This window comes from Stenella coeruleoalba (assembly GCF_951394435.1).
Source record: "Stenella coeruleoalba genome assembly, chromosome: 3".
Classification (NCBI taxonomy): domain Eukaryota; kingdom Metazoa; phylum Chordata; class Mammalia; order Artiodactyla; family Delphinidae; genus Stenella; species Stenella coeruleoalba.
In genome coordinates this window covers 108,271,127-108,284,979 of record NC_137148.1, presented here as the reverse complement: position 1 = coordinate 108,284,979, position 13,853 = coordinate 108,271,127, and the positions used below count along the sequence as shown (strand labels likewise).

The following is a 13,853-nucleotide window of genomic DNA, read 5'->3' as shown; positions in this document are numbered from 1 at the left end:
ACATTTTGTAAGCTTACACATTTCTTCACATCTAAGCTGACAATGAACTAGGACATTATGCTTAATCCGAAAATGTAATTAAGAAAACTGAAAGATGACCAAAACTAATGAGTGAGTTTAGGAAGGTTGCAGGATACAAAAATCAATACTCAAAAATCAATACTTCTTCTATAGAACACTTGTTCACTTACCCTACAACCCAGCCATTCCATTCCTAGGTGTTTACCTAAGAAAAATGAAAGTTTATGTCCACAAAAGCAGCTTTATTTGTAAGAGCCAAAAACTAGAAACAAATTAACTGTCCACCAACAGATGAGTGGATACACAAAATGCATTACTTCCTGAGCTGAACTTAACCATTAAATTTCAGACAGCATCAAAACTGCATACTCCCATCTCCACCCAGAGATTTCTATTCTCCAAGTTAACCAGTCTCAGTTCCACTGTATTGCTATGGAAAAAAGGCTGAATTTTCAAAGAAATGAGTTAACAGTGCTACCTTTCAATACCTTTAACGGCTGTCACAGAGAAAAATCATATTAGTTCTGCATCATCCCAAATGGCAGAACTAGAGTGAATGAGTAGGGGATATATGTTCTATCTGAGGCACTGCTGCCTAAAGGTGGAATGTCCTGCCTTGGGATACCTATCATCAGAGGCTGGGATATTAAGACAGTGATTCAAAATTCCCAAAGACAATAAAATAAATTAAATTAAATAAAGTTTTAAACGCTTAAAAAAAAAAAGTCCCACAGACAGTTGCTTTAGTTCAAGTTTATGATTTCTTCCAATCCTCAGATCATCTTATGAACTTAAAAATAAAATCTATTCTTAAATGTCCAAATCCACTGCAATTCGAAAGTCTGCAGTTTAAGCTGACCAAACTACAAGAAGCTAAAGTCCTAAGTCTTACAGTAACATTTTTGTTTACTTTCCACTTTTCCACAATGGATAGTGGCTTACATCATCATTCCTTGACCCTATAAAATTACTCTGATTTTGAAAGGAAAATGTGCTAAATACATGTCCCATTTCCTTGCTCATTTAATGTCAAATGCCAATTCCTTTTTCTTCCCAAAGAAATATACATCTAACAGGGAAAAAGATCTGTAAGAAATCTAGTTCAATGCCCTCATTTTACAGACTCAGAAAGGTAAAGAAATTTGCCCCAAATCTCATAACTATCACTATAATGCCTATTAGCACTGCAATAAATCACTGCCATTTATTTCCTCCGTAAGTACACTGTAAACAAATGCATATGACCATTCACTTAGGTTAAGTGAAGGAAGGAAGCAAGCAAGCAAGCAAGCAAGAAAGCAAGAAAGAAAACAGGCCCTGGAATCAAACTGTCAAAGTTTGAATACTGGCTCTGCCACTTGTTAGACGTGTTGACTTTAGGCAACTTATTCACCATGCTTCACTTTCCTAAACTGTAAAATGGGTATAATTCATAAGGCTATTTTGAGGTTTAAATTAGGTTAATACATGTAAAATGCTTGAAACATGGTCTGGCACAGAGTAAGCCATCAGGAGTGTGAACATCAGAAGGGGAATGGGTTTAAAATGTGATATAACATTATGAGAGTAATTTTCTCAGCAAGTCAGAGGACATTTTAAAATACGTATACAGGGACTTCCCTGATGGTCCAGTGGTAAAGAATCCGCCTTACAATGCAGGGGATGTGGGTTCAATCCCTGGTCAGGGAACTAAGATCCCACATGCCACAGGGCAACTAAGCCCACATGCCACAACTACTGAGCTCGCGCACCTCAACTAGAGAGCTCAAGTGCCACCAACTACAGAGCCCACGTGCCTCAACTACAAAGTCCACGTGCCCTGGAGCCTGTGCACCACAACTAGAGAAGAGAAAACCTGTGCGCCACAACTAGAGAAGAGAAAACCCACATGCCACAACTAAAGAGAAGCCTGCGCGCTGCAACGAAAAAGTTTAGGATATAATAACTTTTAAAACGACTTTGAAGACTTAACAAATATTTGGTTTCTGATTTATACATGAGGAAAAGGGAAAGGCAAGGGAGAATTTTAAAGATTTAAGTTTCCTAATGTTTCACAGAATTGTAATGGCTATGAGTACAAGAAGAAAAACTACTGAGAAGAATGGGGTGAAAAATAGAAGACTTTGTCCTCTCTGCTGTACCTTGAGGTTAAACTGATCTGGAAAGGAAGCTATTTCCTCAGGAGTGAGAATAAAAATGCAAAAAGAGAATATAAGGTATTCTTATTTTTTAAAAAGCACATAAAATGTCTAAATTAGTAACTCACTATCATGTTTAACTCATTTCTACTTACAATGCCCATACTCTCCTTTCACAATATTTAGAGAGAAAAAAAAATATTTTCACTAAAACATCAGCTTTAATAAATATGTTGCACTCTTCAGTATGATTTTATTCAGGGAGGTGGGATGGTTTTTTCTCCCCATAAGAAAAACTTTTATAGTAAGAGTTTTTAAAAATAAACTAAACTTGTATCTTTCTATACAACTTTCCAAAACACTTCTACATATATGAAAGGCTGTAATAGGGAAGCAATTTAAACTGGAAAGCCTGTTATGGGTTGAACTGTGTCCCATTCTCTCTCCCACCCCTCAAAAAAAGATATGTTGAAGTCCTAACCCCCCAGGACATCTGAATGTGACCTTATTTGGAAATAGGGTTGTTGCAGATATTAGTTAAAATGAGGTCATACTGGAGTAGGGTGGGCCTCTAAATCCAATATGATCAGTGTCGTTATGAGAAGCTGGCATTGTGAAGAAGACAGAGAGACAAACAGAGAAAACCACATAATGACAAATCAGAGATTGGATTATGCACCTGCAAGCCTAGGAATGCCAAGGATTGCCAGCAAACCACCAGAACCTAGGGAGAGGCAAGGAAGGATTCTGCTACAGGTTTCAGGAGGAACATGGCCCTGATGACACCCTGATTTTGGACTTCTAGCCTCCAGAACTATGAGGCAAGTTTCTGTGGTACTTCATTGTAGAAGCCCTACGAAATGAATACAGCTTCCATTCGATTAGAAGAGTGAAAAAAGTCAGACAAATCTAAATGTTACAGTCATGATCACTACAACCCACTACGCAAACAAAACAGGATTTTGGCCTTGCTCTGGAACAGTCACTGTCAACAAGGTCTCCAGCTCATCAGAAGTGAGTCCATGTTTCTATTAACTATCCCATTTATTCACTACCTAGGCTAGACAGCTATCTAGGCCACTAGGTTTTATGAATGTATGTGCTTTTCCATCATTTTCTAATTTGACAATTTTCCATGTTCTTATTTTACATCTTACTTACTTATTCTGACGTCGTAACACATAGTAAAATGAGATATAAAGTTTCATCCTCACTCCCTGTCCACAAATCACCCTTCACTCCAAAGACAACCATTATTAACAGTTTTTTTATATATCTTTCCACTGAGATTCCATGCATTTAGGAAAATATATCATGTATGTGATAGACATCAATGGTAACATATTCTGTGTATCATTCTGCACCTTGTTTCTATCACTTCACTAATTTTTGGAGATCATTCTGTATATGTAGGACTTATTATTGTACAGCATTTCACTATATAGATGCATAATATATTCAACCAATCTCATAGAGATGGATATCTGGGTTGCTGCCAGTATTTATCTTTATCACAAATGATGCTGTAATGGCTTTTTATTGTCTTTTCATTGAGTCCTTTCTTTGCCATCCTATTTAAAACTGCAATACCCTGTTCCCTAGCCTGGCAGTCCCCACCTTGCTCCCATGCTTTATTTTTCCTCACAGTGCTTTAAATTTTTTTGGCATTCTGTATATACATTACTCACTTATTATTCTTCTTCACCAGTAAGAACATAGGGTTTTATGAAGAGACAGATTTTTGTTTTCGTTTGCAGCCAAACGCCTAATACCTGAGTGCCTGGCACGTAGTGAGAGCAGTTAAGTATTTATTGAATAACTCAATGCCTTTATTTAATCCCACAAAAGAAAAATATACATAACTAAAAAGTATAATACATCTTCCCTTCAAGGCAACATAAGCCATAGTTCTCAAACTGATCAGTAATTTGTCCTTTTTATTTTGTATTAATTTTCTATATTGTGTCAAATGAGACTGTTACATTTTAGTTTGATCCAGATTTGATATACCCTGTGAACCCTCCAGTGTCTCAATTTAATTTAGCCTATTTGACCAAGGATAATGTTTCCTGGTCCTTCTGAATATTAACCCAAAGAGCAGGTACTTAACTGAGTCTCTGCTTCCTTATATGTAGTGGCCCTCCTACACTAACAACATCATTAACATGCAACTTCTCCTACCAGCTGTGCTTTTTCAGTCATGAGAGTGTGACTCAGTATGGTATTATTTCTGATAAATACAGAGAGGGCTGAAATTTCAACTTATCTTGAGAAAGTACATGTTTCATTTGTCCCAACTACCTTCATAAGGAATTAAGATGTGGTAAATTGTGTCATTCTCTTGCAGAGAAATCACTCTGCATTTCAATTGGGCCCTGGCACACTAGGGCCAGAAGTAAAACAGTCACTGACAAATTGTTCATTGGGGATGGGCAGGGGGGAATACTTTAAAGAAAAATAAGAACAAAAGGAAAATAGGTTCTTACTCATTTTTAGATTATTAAAATCTGACAAGTCTGGGGACTTCCCTGGTGGTCCAGTGGTTAAGGATCTGCCTTCCGATGTGGGAGACGTGGGTTCAATCCCTGGTCAGGGAACTGGGATTCCATGTACCGCAGGGCAACTAAGCCCGCATGCCGCAACTACAGAGCCCACGTACTCTGGAGCCCACGTACCGCAACTACAGAGCCCACATGCTCTGGAGCCCACACCACAACTACAGAGAAGCCCGCATGCCACAACAAGGAGCCCGCACACAGCAACGAAAGATCCTGCGTGCCGCAACTGAGACCCAATACAGCCCAAAAAATAAGTAAATACTTTAAAAAAAATTCTGTCAAGTCTGCAACTTGTACTATAAAAATCTCTATGTGTTCAACTATTCAACATTCAAATTTTTAAGTATACATATTATTATTATTCAGTATGAAGATCTCCATTTTAAAGAAGCTTGGTAGTCAATAGTTTGTTCCAAGAGAACATGGCAGACTGATTTCCTAACAACTTTAATTCTACCCATTTCTGCACAAGTACAACCAACCATGTCTGCGACCAAAAGCCAAATAACCCCTAAACTTAGCAAAGGAATCATTAGGAAGGTTCATGGGTACTAGGTCATATTTATTACAAGAGCACTTTGTAGGGTTCTTTGTGCTGAAGAGCAGAAGGGAAAAGATGATATATGAAACTGCAAGATGGGACTTCCCTGGTGGTCCAGTGGCTAAGACTCTGCACTCCCAATGCAGGGCACCCAGGTTCAATCCCTGGTCAGGGAACTAGATCCCACATGTCCCAACTAAGGGTTTGCGTGCCGTAACTAAAACATGCCACAACTAAAACATGCCACAACTAAAGATCCCACACACAGCAACGAAGATCCTGCGTGCCACAAATAAGACCCGGCATAGGTAGACAGATACACAGATACACAGATAGATACCTAAAAAAATAATCTTAAAAAATGTTAAAACCTGTTAAAAAAAAGAAACTGCAAGGTAACTTAGATGTAAATGTTAATCTTACATGCATTTCAAAATTGGATTACTGAAAAAGATAATACTTCACATTTTTTTAAAACACAGGTATATAACAATAATTTAGAGACTTCTTTTATTTTTTTAATTTATTTATTTATTTTTGGCTGTGTTGGGTCTTCATTGCTGTGCGTGGGCTTTCTCTAGTTGCGGTGAGCAGGGACTACTCTTCGTTGGGTGCGCAGGCTTCCCATTGCAGTTGGCTTGTCTTGTTGCAGAGCACGGGCTTTAGGCGAGCAGGCTTCAGTAGTTGTGGCGCACGGGCTTAGTTGCTCCGCGGCATGTCGGATCTTCCTGGACCAGAGCTCGAACCCGTGTCCCCTACATTGGCAGGCAGATTCTTAACCACTGTGCCACGAGGAAAGCCTTGGAGACTTTATAAATGAAAAAATAATTGTGTTGGACTGCTTATGAAGGCTTTCCCCACACCCAAGAGTCTTTATATTGATCCATGTTTCCTTCTAATGTGTTTAAGGTTTTCTCTTTTATACTCAACTCTGGAAAACCAAATATTTATCTTGGTGTCAAGTGTGAGGTAAAGATCATTTCCCTTTTTTCTAATTCTTCTATTTTAATAATCACTTCCAAGAGGTTCTGATTACTATGTTCATTGGTTCATGGACTCCTGTAAAAACCACTCAATTTCATCATAAAGGTCAGTTATAAATCTGTCAAACAAAGCTTTCAAGGCAAAATTTAAAAGTAAATGAGATAATTTACTTAGAAGGATTAATGCACAATACCAATTAAAGCAGAAGATATGCTGTTCCCCTAACTCAAGGGTCTTCAAACCAGTGTAAGGTTTGATATTTTGCAGGAGGTACCTGGGTCTGGACAGTTTCAGGAAATCAAATTCCAGATCTCCAACTTCCTCCTGTACTCTTTTCTAAAACTGATGGGCATCATTCATTCCCTTTTTCTACCTTCCCTTTCACAATAGCTCTTATACGTTATAGAAGAAAGTCATACTTCTAACTCATCTCAAAGCTTAGTAAGGTACTTTGCTTCAAGAAATCTCCAGTGCACCAAAGGGATAACTGGGAGGATGAGGAGGAGTCTCATGTAAGCAAAGCACGAAATACTGAAACTAACTCATGGCAAGACTCCTTACCTAATGAACCAATTAATGTTTGAATTCAGAAGTGAAAGTAGTTAGTCCAATGGTTGTTCAATGCAGATGCTGTCATTTTAGAATTGAAAAAGAAGGGACTTCCCTGGTGGTGCGGTGATTAAGAATCCGCCTACCAATGCGGGGGACATGGGTTTGATCCCTGGTCCGGGAAGATCCCACATGCCTCAGAGCAACTACATCCGTGCGCCACAACTACTGAGCCCGTGCACCAAAACTACTAAAGCCTATGCTCTGCAACAAGAGAAGTCACGAGAAGCCCACGCACCACAAAAAGAGTAGCCACCCCCCCACAGCTAGAGAAAGCCCACGCGCAGCAACAAAGGCCCAACGCAGCCACAAAAAAAGAAAAAGAAAAACCTGAAAAAGAAGAAAGATCATTTCTGACAGGAAAACATACCGAATCTAGCTGGTTGACAATGAGAACTAACAAGTTCTATAGCAACATTTTCCTTTAACGTGAATAAGCACAACCCACAGGGTCAGGATTTTTGGCAAGCAGTGTTTATTTTTTGCAATGAACTCTGACACAGTATTTCAAGTTCAAAATATGCACTGCCTAATTTCATCAAAGAATTGGAACAAAAATTTTTACAATTTGTATGGAAACACAAAAGACCCCAAATAGCCAAAGCAATCTTGAGAAAGAAAAACAGCGCTGGACGAATCAGGCTCCCTGACATCAGACTATACTACAAAGCTACACAAATCAAAACAGTATGGTACCAGTACAAAGACAAAAATATAGATCAGTAGAACAGGATAGAAACTCCAGAAATAAACCCGAGCACCTAGGGTCACCTAATCTATGACAAAGGAGGCAAGAATATACAATGGAGAAAAGACAGTCTCTTCAATAAGTGGTACTGGGAAAACTGGACAGCTACATGTAAAAGAATGAAATTACAACACTCCCTAATACCGTACACAAAAATAAACTCGGGGCTCCCCTGGTGGCGCAGTGGTTGAGAGTCCGCCTGCCGATGCAGGGGACACGGGTTCATGCCCCGGTCCAGGAAGATCCCACGTGCCACGGAGCAGCTAGGCCCGTGAGCCATGGCTGCTGAGCCTGTGCGTCCGGAGCCTGTGCTCCGCAACGGGAGAGGCCACAACAGTGAGAGGCCCGTGTACAGCAAAAAATAAAAAACTAAACTTGAAGTAGAGTAAAGACCTAAATGTAAGGCCGGATAATATGAACCAGTTAAGAGAAAAAAATACACAGAATACTCTCTGACATAAACCACAGCAAGATCTTTTTTGACCTGTCTCCTAGAGTAATGAAAATAAAAACAAACAAATGGGACCTAATTAAACTTAAAAGCTTTTACACAGCAAAGGAAACCATAAACAAAACAAAAAGACAACCCACAGAATGGGAGAAAATATTTGCAAATGAAGTAACCGATAAAGGATTAATCTCCAAAATATACAAAAAGCTCATGCAGCTCAATATGAAAAAAACAAACAACCCAATGAAAAAATGTGCAGAAATGTCCACAGATAACTGCATAAAGAAGATGTGGCACATACATATAACGGAATAATACTCAACCATAAAAAGCAACAAAATTGAGCTATTTGCAGTGAGGTGGATGGACCTAGAGTCTGTCATACAGAGTGAAGTGAGTCAGAAACAGAAAAACAAATACCGTACAATAACACAAATATATGGAAACTAAAAAAGCAGTACTGATATACCTAGTGGGAAGGCAGGAATAAAGATGCAGATGTAGACCACAGACTTGAGAAAACAGTGGGGGAAAGGGAAGTTGGGACGAACTGAGAGAGTAGCATTCACATACATAACTACCAGATGTAAAATGGATGGCTAGTGGGAAGTTGCTGCATAGCACAGGGAGATAAGCTCAGTGCTTTGTGACCACCCAGAGGGGTGGGATAAGGAGGATGGGAGGAAGGCTCAAGAGGGAGGGGGAGACTTCCCTGGTGGCGCAGTGGTTAAGAATCCACCTGCCAATGCAGGGGACATGGGTTCAAGCCCTGGTCCAGGAAGATCCCACATGCCACGGAGCAACTAAGCCATGCGCCACAACTACTGAGCCTGTGCTCTAGAGCCCGTGAGCTGCAACTACTGAGAGCCCACATGCCATAACCACTGAAGCTCGTGCACCTAGAGCCCATGCTCCACAACAAGAGAAGCCGCCGCAACGAAAAGCCCGCACACCGCAGCGAAGAGAGGCCCCTGCCCACTGCAACTAGAGAAAGCCCGCGCACAGCAACAAAGAACCAACACTGCCATAAGTAAATAAATAAATAAATATCTTTAAAAAAAAAACAGAGAGGATATGGGGATACATGTATACTTATACTGATTCACTGTGCTGTACAACAGAAACTAACACAACATTGTAAAGCAATTATACTCCAAAAAATATTTTAAAAAAAGAAGGATGGGATGCAGGGAAAGCTTTGAAAATAAACAAAAAACACGGCAGAAGATCTAAACAGACATTCCTCCGAAGAAAACACACAGATGGCCAAAAAGTACATGAAAAGATGCTTAACATCACTAATTATTAAAGTAATGCAAATTAAAACTACAATGAGGTACCATCTCACACGGGTCAGAATGGCCCTCATCAAAATATCTACAAACAACAAGTGCTGGAGAGGGTATGGAGAAAAGGGAACCCTCCTACACTGCTGGTGGGAATGTAAATTAGTATAGCCACTATGGAGAACAGTATGGAGGTTCCTTAAAAAACTAAAAATACAAGGTGGAAGAGTAAGACGCGGAGATCACCTTCCTCCCCACAGATACACCAGAAATACATCTACGCGTGAAACAACTCCTACGGATCACCTACTGAACGCTGGCAGAAGACCTCAGACCTCCCAAAAGGCAAGGAACCCCCCACGTACCTGGTTAGGGCAAAAGAAAAAAATAAACAGAGACAAAAGGATAGGGACAGGTCCTGCACCAGCGGGAGGGAGCTGTGAAGGAGGAAAAGTGTCCACACACTAGGAAACCCCTTCGCGGGCGGAGACAATGGGCAATCCCCATAAGGTTAACAGCTGATCTTTCAGCAGAAACTCTGTAAGCCAGAAGGGAGTGGCAGGACATATTGAAAGTGTTGAAGGAGAAAAACCTGCAACCAAGATTACTCTACCCAGCAAGGATCTCATTCAGATTTGATGGAGAAATTAAAACCTTTACCGACAAGCAAAAGCTGAGAGAGTTCAGCACCAACAAACCAGCTCTACAACAACTGCTAAAGGAATTTCTCTAGGCAAGAAACACAAAAGAACGAAAAGACCTACAATCACAAACCCCAAACAATTAAAAAAATGGGAATGGGAACACACATATTGATAATTACCTTAAATGTAAATGGACCAAATGCTCCCACCTAAAGACACAGATTGGCTGAATGGATACAAAAACAAGACCCATATATTTGCTGTCTACAAGAGACCCACTTCAGACCTAGAGACACATACAGACTGAAAGTAAGGGGATGGAAAAAGGTATTTCATGCAAATGGAAACCAAAAGAAAGCTGGAGTAGCAATTCTCATATCAGACAAAATAGACTTTAAAAGAAAGACTTTTAGAAGAGACAAAGAAGGACACTACATAATGATTAAGGGATCGATCCAAGAAGAAGATATAACAATTGTAAATATTTATGCACCCAACACAGGAGCACCTCAATACATAAGGCAAATACTGACAGCCATAAAAGGGGAAATCGACAGTAACACATTCATAGTAGGGGACTTTAACACCCCACTTTCACCAATGGACAGATCATCCAAAATGAAAATAAGGAAACACAAGCTTTAAATGATACATTAAACAAGATGCACTTAATTGATATTTATAGGACATTCCATCCAAAAACAACAGAATACACATTTTTCTCAAGTGCTCATGGAACACTCTCCAGGATAGATCATATCTTGGGTCACAAATCAAGCCTTGGTAAATTTAAGAAAATTGAAATTGTATCAAGTATCTTTTCCGACCACAACGCTATGAGACTAGATATCAATTACAGGAAAAGATCTGTAAAAAATACAAACACATGGAGGCTAAACAATACACTACTTAATAACAAAGTGATCACTGAAGAAATCAAAGAGGAAATAAAACAATACCTAGAAACAAATGACAATGGAGACACGACGACCCAAAACCTATGGATGCAGCAAAAGCAGTTCTAAGAGGGAAGATTATAGCAATACAATCCTACCTTAAGAAACAGGAAACATCTCGAATAAACAACCTAACCTTGCACCTAAAGCAATTAGAGAAAGAAGAACAAAAAAACCCCGAAGTTAGCAGAAGGAAAGAAATCATAAAAATCATATCAGAAATAAATGAAAAAGAAATGAAGGAAATAATAGCAAAGATCAATAAAACTAAAAGCTGGTTCTTTGAAAGGATAAACAAAATTGATAAACCATTAGCCAGACTCATCAAGAAAAAAAGGGAGAAGACTCAAATCAATACAATTAGAAATGAAAAAGGAGTAGTAACAACTAACACTGCAGAAATACAAAAGATCATGAGAGATTACTACAAGCAACTCTATGCCAATAAAATGGACAACCTGGAAGAAATGGACAAATTCTTAGAAATGCACAACCTTCCAAGACTGAATCAGGAAGAAATAGAAAATATGAACAGACCAATCACAAGCACTGATTGAAACTGTGATTAAAAATCTTCCAAGAAGCAAAAGCCCAGGACCAGATGGCTTCACAGGCGAATTCTATCAAACATTTAGAGAAGAGCTATCACCTATCCTTCTCAAACTCTTCCAAAATATAGCAGAGGGAGGAACACTCCCAAACTCATTCTACGAGGCCACCATCAATCCTGATACCAAAACCAGACAAGGATGTCACAAAGAAAGAAAACTACAGGCCAATATCACTGATGAACATAGATGCAAAAATCCTCAACAAAATACTAGCAAACAGAATCCAACAGCACATTAAACATATCATACACCATGATCAAGTGGGGTTTATTCCAGGAATGCAAGGATTCTTCAATATACGCAAATCAATCAACGTGATACACCATATTAACAAATTGAAGGAGAAAAACCATATGATCATCTCAATAGATGCAGAAAAAGCTTTTGACAAAATTCAACACCCATTTATGATAAAAACCCTGCAGAAAGTAGGCAAAGAGCGAACTTTCCTCAACATAATAGAGGCCATATATGACAAACCCACAGCCAACATCGTCCTCAATGGTGAAAAACTGAAAGCATTTCCACTAAGATCAGGAACAAGACAAGGTTGCTCACTCTCACCACTCTTATTCAACATAGTTTTGGAAGTTTTAGCCACAGCTATCAGAGAAGAAAAGGAAATAAAAGGAATCCAAATCGGAAAAGAAGAAGTAAAGCTGTCACTGTTTGCAGATGACATGATACTGTACATAGAGAATCCTAAAGATGCTACCAGAAAACTACTAGAGTTAATCAATGAATTTGGTAAAGTAGCAGGATACAAAATTAATGCACAGAAATCTCTGGCATTCCTATACACTAATGATGAAAAATCTGAAAGTGAAATCAAGAAAACACTCCCATTTACCACTGCAACAAAAAGAATAAAATATTTAGGAATAAACCTACCTAAGGAGACAAAAGACCTGTATGCAGAAAATTATAACACTGATGAAAGAAATTAAAGATGATACAAATAGATGGAGAGATATACCATGTTCTTGGATTGGAAGAATCAACATTGTGAAAATGACTCTACTACCCAAAGCAATCTACAGATTCAATGCAATCCCTATCAAACTACCACTGGCATTTTTCACAGAACTAGAACAAAAAATTCCACAATTTGTATGGAAACACAAAAGACCCCGAATAGCCAAAGCAATCTTGAGAACAAAAAACGGAGCTGGAGGAATCAGGCTTCCTGACTTCAGACTATACTACAAAGCTATAGTAATCAAGACAGTATGGTACTGGCACAGAAACAGAAATATAGATCAATGGAACAGGATAGAAAGCCCAGAGATAAACCCACGCACATATGGACACCTTATCTTTGATAAAGAAGGCAGGAATGTACAGTGGAGAAAGGACAGCCTCTTCAATAGTGGTGCTGGGAAAACTGGACAGCTACATGTAAAAGTATGAGATTAGATCACTCTCTAACACCATACACAAAAATAAGCTCAAAGTGGATTAAAGACCTAAATGTAAGGCCAGAAACTATAAAACTCTTAGAGGAAAACATAGGCAGGACACTCTATGACATAAATCACAGCAAGGTCCTTTTTGACCCACCTCCTAGAGAAATGGAAATAAAAACAAAAGTAAACAAATGGGACCTAATAAAACTTAAAAGCTTTTGCGCAGCAATGGAAACCATAAAGAAGACCTAAAGACAACCCTCAGAATGGGAGAAAATATTTGCAAATGAAGCAACTGACAAAGGATTAATCTCCAAAATTTATAAGCACCTCATGCAGCTCAATAAGAAAAAAACAAACAACCCAATCCAAAAATGGGCAGAAGACCTAAATAGACATTTCTCCAAAGAAGGTATACAGACTGCCAACAAACACATGAAAGAATGCTCAACATCACTAATCATTAGAGAAATGCAAATCAAAACTACAATGAGATATCATCTCACACCAGTCAGAATGGCCATCATCAAAAAATCTAGAAACAATAAATGCTGGAGAGTGTGTGGAGAAAAGGCAACCCTCGTACACTGTTGGTGGGAATGTAAATGGATACAGCCACTGTGGAGAACAGTATGGAGGTTCCTTAAAAAACTACAAATAGAACTACCATATGACCCAGCAATCCCACTACTGGGCATATACCCTGAGAAAACCATAATTCAAAAAGAGTCATGTACCGAAATGTTCATTGCAGCTCTATTTACAATAGCCCAGAGATGAAACAACCTAAATGTCCATCATCAGATGAATGGATAAAGAAAATGTGGCACATATATACAATGGAATATTACTCAGCCATAAAAAGAAACGAAATTGAGCTATTTGTAATGACGTGGATAG

At 38.9% G+C, this 13,853-nt stretch overlaps 1 protein-coding gene across 7 annotated transcripts in view; it reads right to left on the bottom strand.

Annotated features, from left to right (window-relative positions):
* Positions 1-13,853, bottom strand: part of CDC42SE2 (CDC42 small effector 2) — a 111,747-nt gene that overhangs the window by 79,884 nt on the left and 18,010 nt on the right. Inside the window, exon 1 of one of the 7 annotated variants that reach the window (XM_079917426.1) lies at positions 192-210. The exons of 5 other annotated variants lie outside the window; for them this stretch is intronic. The gene's annotated coding sequence lies outside the window, so the exon portion shown is untranslated. Of the gene's footprint in view, positions 1-191; positions 211-13,853 lie in introns of those variants that run through there. One more of the 7 variants, XM_079917425.1, reaches the window with a different exon arrangement.